The 10,011-nt window shown below is 45.2% G+C and overlaps 1 pseudogene; it reads right to left on the bottom strand.

Annotated features, from left to right (window-relative positions):
• Positions 1-1,911: 1,911 nt before the first annotated feature.
• Positions 1,912-8,135, bottom strand: LOC110638542 (galactinol synthase 1-like; annotated as a pseudogene).
• Between the last annotated feature and the right edge of the window lie 1,876 nt (positions 8,136-10,011).

The following is a 10,011-nucleotide window of genomic DNA, read 5'->3' as shown; positions in this document are numbered from 1 at the left end:
AATTAAATTATTACTGCATAAAATATCATGTAATATATATTTTAGTTATTTCTAAATTATATAATATTTAACTAATATACTTATGAATTAAAATATATATAGCGTAATTGTATAATTATAATTAAAAATTATAAGATAATTTAATATATTTATAATTAAAATTATTAAAAAATATAGAGAAATAAAATATAATATTATGCTGTATTTGGTTTATATATATAATTATATTAAAAATATATAATACTATCTAAAAAATAGAAAAGTAAATATAAATTTGATTCTTGATTCGATTCAGATTAGATATGATTTCGATTCGATTTCAGTATAATTTCAATTTGATTCTTAATAAAAAATTAAGACCAAATCAAAATATTAAAATAATTTTGATTCGTTATGATTTTTTGATTATATTGGAGACTCCGAATATTATGCGCATCCTAATGAGAAGTAGAAATTATTAGGTGTACCCGGTATACATATATCTTCTCTCACAATTATATGAGACCTACTTTCAATATTATAAGAATGATCCATTTTTTTATAAAAAAGAACACTATTTTATAGTACTCTTATGTATCTAATAATTAGCCAATGAGAAGAGTACAACTTTAAAAACAGAGTCCCAAAAAGCAAAGAACTGAAAAACTGACCAGCTAGGAAAATATAAACTTTGGCCAAGGGAGCAACGAACCATAGAGATGCCAAAAGAATCGAGAACAAGCGTGACAGAGGCCAAGATGGAAATCGGTGATCAACAGAGTCCCAAATCCTTAAAGAGTACCAACCATCAGAGCAAACTTCATCCGTAGTAGATTTTCACCGAATATCTGACTAAAAAACACTAGATTTGCAACCCACAACAACACAGCAAAACTATATACTAACTGTGAGGAGAGGGAAGAATCCACGCTCTCAGATGGAAATGAGTTGTCCTCTACCACTAAGGGCAAGGGATACCCAGAAAAACGACGCAAGGAATACTACAGGAGAGAAAAGTGTTTTTTTTTTTTTCTAATGTTTTTACCTCTTGTATTATATATATTTTTTCCCCTTGCGAATATTATGCATGCAGCGGCTTGGATTGTACTTGGAATATTTTTAATCATAAGGTTTGACGTTGATTACATTCTGGAATTAGGAGTTTGTTTGATTTTCAGCGTTGCAAACGTTATTGGGTTCACCAAATGTGACAAAGTTTGGAAATTTAATCGTTTTAATTAATTTGATGCTGGAAAACCTAAAGTAAATGGCTTAAAATATATTTCTTTCCTTCTGTTTTTATTAAGCAACAAAATTTTATATATTTCTTTCTTGTTTGTGAATGATATTTTTGTCAATATTTCCATCATTCACTTTGTTGGATTAGGCTGGACTAAGATTTGAGCATGAAACAGGCCTCCTCCAGGGTTTCCATTCATGCAACTATAAAAAATTGAGAACATTATTTATTTTGCCCTCTTGGGTTCCATTTTCATACTCAAAATTTCATTCATGGATGCTTCGATTGTTTCATAGGACCACTAAAGTAATGGCATTGCGTGTCTCCTTTTATAAGTCTCTATAATGGGAACCTCTACAATTGCTAAGCTCCAAGTTGTAGTCCACTGCATAAATATATTGAATCCAAGAGTTGAACATTGAACACAATGAAGTTTCATTCACCCACAATGAGGAGCAAATTATTCATTGTTTTTTCATGGTTTTCTTATAAGGGAAACATCTACCTGTCTTAGTACCTGCTCGGCCGACCGAAATGCCAGGCTTAGGCAATTGTTGTTCCTTCTAAGCCCAATCCAGCCCAAGCTCTCAAATACCTTTTAATACTCGAACATGGTTGTTTCTCGTAACTGACACCAGGACACCAGATCTATTTACCCCCCCCTCTTCCCTCTTTTTTTTATTTATTTTTATTTTTTATTTTTATTTTTACTTCCACTAGTAGTATGTATACATTTATTTGTGCCTTAGCTCTTTGATCTACTGCCATCTTCAAGCAGCAGATGGGGCTGTTATGTATTGAACGGCACCAGCTTCGGAGAGAGCTGCAATGAACGGCTGCAATGAACGGCTGCAAGTTCACCGGCTCGGCATCACCGTCTCCCACAGGTTTCTTGTAGTTCAGTGACTCATCGTTGTAAATGTCCCACCATTTCTTCACCAGCATCCTTATGTCCTCTCTCTGCATGTTCTCTTCTTTGCCAGTGTATCTCCATGGTTTAGAGCCCTATATTTATACCAGCAACGTTAAATCTGTTAATGGCTTCAAAGTAAAGTGAACATGGAATTAAGGGCGTTAGAAATACTATTATACTCACCGCTGCACAGTAGTGTACAACTTTCACCTTGTCAAGCTCCACATTCTCCGGGTGACGCCATAACATTGCAAGAACAAGATTGTAAACCAGAGGAATAGGCTTGTAAATATCCTCAAAGTACATGTTCAAAAAGTCCTTCCAAGCCAATGAAAAAAAAAAGGTCAACAATCCATGTAATCCAAACACACAACCAGTGACCACCACTAAAATCAAGGTTACTAAGGAGAGAGATTAATGTTATACCTGCTCTGCAAATGAGGTAGGAGGAGTGATCTTAACGATCTTCAAGAGATCATGGTATATGGAAACGCTGGGCTCAAACACAAACATGCCAGCATTAAAATAGAGAGATGGGGGCTGGCCCATTTCAGCAGGCCACTTTACCCTCTCAGGGCACTGTTGGCAGTAGCCAATCTTGTATTGTGGGGTGTGGCTCCATGTCTTCTGTCACCCCACAAAATTCGTCTCCCGAAGAAGTCCAATTTTTTTTCGCAAGGTTGCCTACCGAGGGAGGTTCAGTAGGTGTAAATCCTTGTGGGGCGAAGGGAAGGTGCATTGCTGGGAGGCAATGTTTGCGGGAGTCGATTTTCGGGTCAAACAGGCCAACCGGGCAAGCATGAGAGTTGCCGGGAGGAGTAGGCCAAAATGAGGTTAAGTCTGCCTACTGCACGCCAAGATGAGGTTCAGAGGGGCTGGAGGCGTGTTGGGCGCCTGCTGGGCAAGCCGGGCGATGGGAGGCCCAAAATGAGGTTCACGGGCCAAGTCTGGCGCACAACGGGCTCGTCGAGCGTGCGGGCCGCGTGGGAGCAGCGCGCGGGCAGACTAGGCGCGAAATGAGGTTCATCGCGCGGGAGCGGGCGCGCGAGACAGCGTGCGGAAACGAGGTTCAAACGTGCGCGAGAAAGGCGCGCCCGCGGGAAGCCGGACGCAGGCGAGTTCAAAGCGGCGCGGGAATGCCGAGCGCCGCGGGCAAACGAGGTTCACCGCGAAGCTTCGGAAGTGCACGGAGGCGCGAGCGCGCAGCAGCAAAACGAGGTTCAAGCTGCGGCGGAGGCTGCGAGGCGCGTGGAAGCGGCAGGCGCCGGTGGCGCCACCGCCCAAACGAGGTTCCCCCTGCGCAGCAGCCCGCCAAAACAAGGTTCCCCGCCAGAAATCTGCCAACCCGCCAATTTTCGAATTTTGGCCGCCCAAATCACTCCAAGTCGGCATGAAGGCTATAAATAGGGGTTTTTGGCCTTCATTTGGGAAACTAATGGTCTCCACATGTTCTCAAGCCATTTCAAAGCTTCCAAGTGTATTTTTGTGTATTTAGCCCACTTTATTACTCTCTTGTAAGCCTTAGGCTTGTAAATCAATTTTCCTTGAGTAGTAAAGTTACTTTCCCTTTGCCAAACTTGTTCCTTGTGCTTTACTCACTCTCTCACCATTTTTACCCTTTGTCACCCTTGTTAGTCTATCTTCATAGACTTTGAGTGTGGGAAGGCTGACTTAGTCTTGGGGGAAGACTAAGGCCGCACGGTTTGAAGCAAGTTTGAGGTGAGCAAACTTCTTACTCCGTGACAGGTGGTATCAGAGCCGAGTTCATATCAGAGCTGCAGTTGTTCTTGAAGGTGACAATGGCAGACCAGAGTGAGATCACCCTTGGTGTGGGTGTTGCTCCTACGGTTGTGGAGCATGAAGGCGGCAGGAGAAAAGGCCGAGGTAAGTCAAGGGATCCTAGCCGAGCAAGGGAGGACTTGGGAGACTTGGAGAGACGTCTCGCCAAGGTCGAATTGCACCTCGTGGATGGAGAGGAAAGGTTCGAGGAGATGGACACCCGCTTAGTGGAGCTCGATGAGAGGATGGAAGAGCTTCAAGGGGACATGCAGGGTGCCTTGAACGCTGCAATCGACAAGCTGGCTAGTGAAGGTGAGTCCCTACGCCTTTCTCAAATGGGGGAGTATGCTGCCTTAAGGAATGAGAATAGGTCCCTAAAGAAACAGTAGGAATGGGCCATGGGGAAGTTGAAGGAAGTGGAGCAGCAAGTGTCTCTTGTTGCTATGGCCGTGGCACGTGGGAGAGTTGCCACTACTTCCGGGGCTAGCTTGGTCATCCCTTCGCGAGTGGAGGTTCCGAAGCCAAGTGTGTATAGTGGCGCTAGGAATGCGAAGGAGATTGACAACTTCTTGTGGAGCTTGAAGCAGTATTTTAGGGCGACTGGCATTACGGATGATGCCAAGAAGGTAGACCATGCACCCTTGTATTTGGTGGATACTGCTATGATTTGGTGGAGACGGAGGCACGGCGACATGGAGAAAGGGCTTTGCACCATTGCCTCATGGGAAGAGTTCAAGAGGGAGCTCAAGAGGCAGTTTTACCCGGAGAATGCCGCGCACGAAGCAAGGGCCAGATTGAGGCGTCTATCACATAAGGGAGTATTCGGGATTATGTGAAGGAATTTATGGAGACTTTGTTGGAGATCCCGGACACTACCCAGATGCGGAAGCTCTCTTTGCCTTTACGGATGGCCTACAGACTTGGGCCCAAATGGAGATTGAGAGGCGAGGAGCACGAGATCTAGCTACCGCCATCTCCATAGCTGAATCCCTCGTGGAGTTCCAGAGGAGCGAAAGGAGCAGACCCAGTCCACAGAAGGACAGGAGCGAGGGAGGTGACAGCCAAGGCAAGGATGGAAGCTCCAAATCCCACAAGCCGAAGGAGGGATACCCCAGGAGTCAGAGGGAAGACCGAGGTATGCAACGCCCTCCTCTTTCGTGCTTTCTTTGTGATGGACCGCATAAAGCTCGGGAGTGCTCGAAGAAGAGCAAGCTCTCGGCGTTGGTCGAGGAAAGGGAGGAGAGACCTTTCCAACCCAGGGAGGCGACCATGGGATCCTTGCAGCTGAGTGCCCTGAAGGTCCAGGAGAAAGGGACCGTGAATGTGGAGAAGGGGCGACCTTTTGTCCAAATCCAGGTGGGAGGACAAGAGTTGCGGGCATTGTTGGACACCGGGGCATCCCACAACTTCCTGACGGTGGAGGAAGTTAAGAGGTTGGGCATCCCGTATGAGAAGGAGATGGAATGGTTGAAGGCAGTTAACTCCACACCCAACCTGATACATGGTGTAGCCCGAGACACTAAGGTACGCATCGGTGACTGGAAAGGTACCTTAGACTTCTTTATTGTCTCTATGGATGATTCTCCATGCATACTTGGGGTCGAGTTCGTGGACCGAGCTAAGGCGATCCCGATGCTATTCGCCAATAGCATGTGTATCACGGAGGGAGGTGGTACATGTGTGGTACCGTTGTTGCGAGGGAAGGCGTCCAACACCCTTGCAACCATGCATGTTGAGATGCATAATCCTTCGTCAGCTGCCCAGGGAGAGAAGCAGCATGGGAAAGGAGGAGGTACTCCGAAGAAGGATCCGAAGGAGTGTAAGAGGAGACACACTCCAAAGTTGCAGAAGGGGCAACCACCAGGGGAGAAGGTGGACTGTGCCAGGGGAAATGCAGTAGCCAGAAGTCCAAAGGAGGAGTCACCGCCGAGGCAGGAGGGTCCGAGGCGACATCACTCGAGGAAGAACAGGCGAAAGTGCAAAGCCGAGGGAAGAGCTGGTGCACTTAGCCATACGGACGAGGGGGGTACTGCAGGAGCACAGCTAGAGCAAGCCCGAAGCAATCATGTGGGACACGCCGGGAGGCATGGGAGGAGGTCCAAACGACGAGGGCGTCGTGCGGATTGAGTGGGGGAGAATGTCACCCCACAAAATTCGTCTCCCGAAGAAGTCCAATTTTTTTTCGCAAGGTTGCCTACCGAGGGAGGTTCAGTAGGTGTAAATCCTTGTGGGGCGAAGGGAAGGTGCATTGCTGGGAGGCAATGTTTGCGGGAGTCGATTTTCGGGTCAAACAGGCCAACCGGGCAAGCAGGAGAGTTGCCGGGAGGAGCAGGCCAAAATGAGGTTAAGTCTGCCTACTGCATGCCAAAATGAGGTTCAGAGGGGCTGGAGGCGTGCTGGGCGCCTGCTGGGCAAGCCGGGCGATGGGAGGCCCAAAATGAGGTTCACGGGCCAAGTCTGGCGCACAATGGGCCCGTCGGGCGTGCGGGCCGCGTGGGAGCAGCGCGCGGGCGGACGAGGCGCGAAATGAGGTTCATCGCGCGGGAGCGGGCGGCGGGAAAGGCTGGGGCACGCGGGACAGCGTACGGAAACGAGGTTCAAACGTGCGCGGGAAGACTGGGCGCGCGCGGGAAGCCGAACGCGCAGGCGAGGTTCAAACTGGCGCGCGAGAACGCCAGGCGCGCGTGGTGGGCAAACGAGGTTCAGCCCGCCGAAGCTTCTGGAAGCGCCTGGAGAGCGCGGGCGAGCGCGGGCGAAACGAGGTTCAAACTGCGCGCGGGAGTTGCGAGGCGCTTGGGGGAAGCGACCGACGCCTGAGGGCTGGGCGCTAGGCTGCCCAAACGAGGTTCACCCTGCGCAGCAGCCCGCCAAAACAAGGTTACCGGCCAGAAATCTGCCAACCCGTCAATTTTTAAATTTTGACCACCCAAATCACTCCAAGTCGACATGAAGACTATAAATAGGAGTTTTTGACCTTCATTTGGGAAACTAATGGTCTCCACATGTTCTCAAGCCATTTCAAAGTTTCCAAGTGTATTTTTGTATATTTAGCCCACTTTATTACTCTCTTGTAAGCTTTAAGCTTTACTTTCCCTTTACCGAACTTGTTCCTTGTGCTTTACTCACTCTCTCACTATTTTTACCCTTTGTCACCCTTGTTAGTCTATCTTTATAGATTTTGAGTGTGAAAAGGCTGACTTAGTCTTGGGAAAGACTAAGGCCGCACGGTTTGAAGCAAATTTAAGGTGAGCAAACTTCTTACTCCGTGACAATTCTCACAGAAGCAGTCCATTACGGCGTAGAAGTATCCATCAGGCAAATCAATAGGTGGTCTATGTTTTCAAATACCTGGATGTCCCCGTCCAAGTATATCATCTTGCTATACTCCACGAACTGCATGTGAAATCAAACAACGTACCAAATGAACGAGCTATTATACAGATGGAAAACGACATGATATATATACCAAAATAACATAAAATTGGAAAAAAAAATAAGTGAAGATAAATTCATTCAAATTCCAAGAAGTTTTATCAAAATAAAATAAATAAAAATCCGAGAAGGATGTTTTCGCCATAAACTTGTGAAGTGTCAGACAGCTGGTGAAACCGAGGAACAGAAGGCCATTAACATACACTAGATTGACACGTGCAGCTCAAAAGGCAAGCAATTAAAACACTGGTGCCACAACAAGTAGAGATCAGGTCCCTGTACGACGTACCTCCCATAAACGTAGCTTGGAGTAGTTGATGACGTAATATGCCATGGCGAACTTGGTCTGGTTTTCTGGCTGGTAAACGGGTTCGATCTCCCGGATTATGCAGCCCTGTGAACCAAGGATCCGCCTATACTCTTGTGGTACGTCAGGTAAAACCGCCACCACTAATAGGTAGGCCGTTTTCACCTTCCTTAAACCTTTAGCCAACCCAACAACGCCTTTTATATAATCTCCATTTCCAGCCAAGAAAGTGACATAAGTCCGGGTAGGCAAAGTCGCTAGCTTGGTGAACTCAGCGGATTTCAGTGCAGATTGAACAAGCTCAGGGGCCATTATCGCGAGAGAGGCAAGGGAGTAAGAGCAGTGAGCGTTTAAGGAGAACCGCAGAGGGAGATCTAATGAGTTACAGAAACCTGCTTTGGTGGCTTTGGCTTTTGCTCTGTGGTTATTCGGCAATGGGCAGGAATGGGAGTGGGGGGTTTAAATAATTGCTAGATCAACTTAAGACGGACGAAAGTTTTCATATTTGTCCTATGATCTTGGGCTGTATACCGTGCACGTGTCCTAAGGGATAATCCGACGGTGAATGTGGCGATTCCTGGCAGGTTCTGGACATGGGCCTACGTTGAATTAGTGGGGATAGAAGACACTAGAAGAGGCTCGGTTTACGATTACAAATGGGGCAGTAATCCTGTGCGACTTCTTGCTGCAGTACATGGGATTGAACTTAAAGAATCCTACGGGACAGAAATGTAATTAGCAATGCAATTAACGATGCTTTAATTGAGTAATTTTAATTGGCTTAAAATTGTAAACCAGAAATAAACAAAACACGCTATTTTGCCCAACCACAAACATTAATTGCTTTCCAAGTTTCCGGATTTGTAAACAGAAATCTCAGCAAACAATAAGATTCTTGTCCCTTCCAAACTTTCATAAATTTTTTTTATTAATAATAAAACTTGACAAAATTATCTTTATATTTTTAAATTTTAATTGAATTAATGATATATACCATGAAGGTAAGGAGGGTTGATGTTCTATAAACTTCATGATTCATGAAGAGGTTGTGTTTTGTCCGAGTTCAAAAGAAACGGGCGTGGTAGGATGACAAAAGCTATTCCAAAAAAGGCGAACTTCTCTTTAATAGTGTTGTCTAGACATACAACGTGGCATGAGGACAAGGATGAGAAAGGGACAAGGCTACCAAAATGGCTGGCACATATTTGGAGAAGATCCAGTTCACCTACTACGCAGGCCCAGTCCCAAGTGGAACTCTCTCCAAGGGGAAAGGAGCTGTGTATAGTACACTATTGTCGTATTATACATACAGATATAACCCGTCGACGTGGGTCATGTGACTCTGAATACGGTCCATGTCTCTGGAATCTAGCCATGTCATGGGTCTTTGTATCTTTTTCTGTGGGTTAGCCCATGCCACTTGTTCTACATATTTTGAGCCCCATAGCACATTTGTGGTCCCTTCTTCATCGTCTTTCCTTTCAATCAACTAATCTCTAAAAACCTAAGAAAAAAAATGAAAAATTAGAGTTATAAAATATTATAAAATTCTTTGTTTAACAAAAAATATCTTGCTAGAAACAATTAAGGCAGGCTAGATGCCCAAGCAAATTAAGAATAGAAAGGCGATCGAAGCCCTATTAATATTTGAGCTGGCCTTGGGCCTCCATAATAATGCTTTTAGTCTTTTACAGATATTATCTATATGGTCTCGCTTTGATAAATTCCAAGCTTGAACATCATGCAAGCCTAGGGCTCGGGCTATGTTATAAAACCCCAACTCTAGTTGGGCTTAGCACGATTTGAAGAATGATAAGGCTTGCTATCTATCAATCATCTTGTTCTTCTAATCAAGTCTTCCAGCGCTATGGTCCTTTCCTGCTCAATTTACAAAGCAAAGAAGGATAATTGTGAAGGCACTTGAGTTTTCTTCCATGGAAAATTGCTTGTTTTAATTACAGGTGGGGGGGTCCTGGGCCCAACACTCTGGCTGCCAGGCCTTTCTTCTATAAACCAACAAGAAAAAAAAATGAAGCTCTTGCATTGCACCTCTTGTTTTTCCAGAGAAATTTGGCTGTAAGAATGTTCGTCAACAGAAATAAATTTTTCCCAAAAATGTAATATAGTCTCCTATCAAGTCCAAGACAAATACGACGTTGCCCCAACCTCCTGTTTCCGCTGGCGCCCATTTAGGAGCTGGTCCCCATTCGGCTTGATCTATTAAGATTTTGTGCATGCAAGCAAAGAAGGGAGGAGTATAAAATTGTGAAGATTTTAAAAGGTTTCTGGAATGCACATGCAAGTTTTTATAGTCAAATCTTGTGATGATAAACTTTCCTACAGCTTATCACCATTGATCGA

This window comes from Hevea brasiliensis, chromosome 2, assembly GCF_030052815.1.
Source record: "Hevea brasiliensis isolate MT/VB/25A 57/8 chromosome 2, ASM3005281v1, whole genome shotgun sequence".
Taxonomy (NCBI): Eukaryota; Viridiplantae; Streptophyta; class Magnoliopsida; order Malpighiales; family Euphorbiaceae; genus Hevea; species Hevea brasiliensis.
The sequence above is the reverse complement of the archived record's forward strand: the minus strand, read 5'-3'. Positions and strand labels throughout refer to the sequence as shown.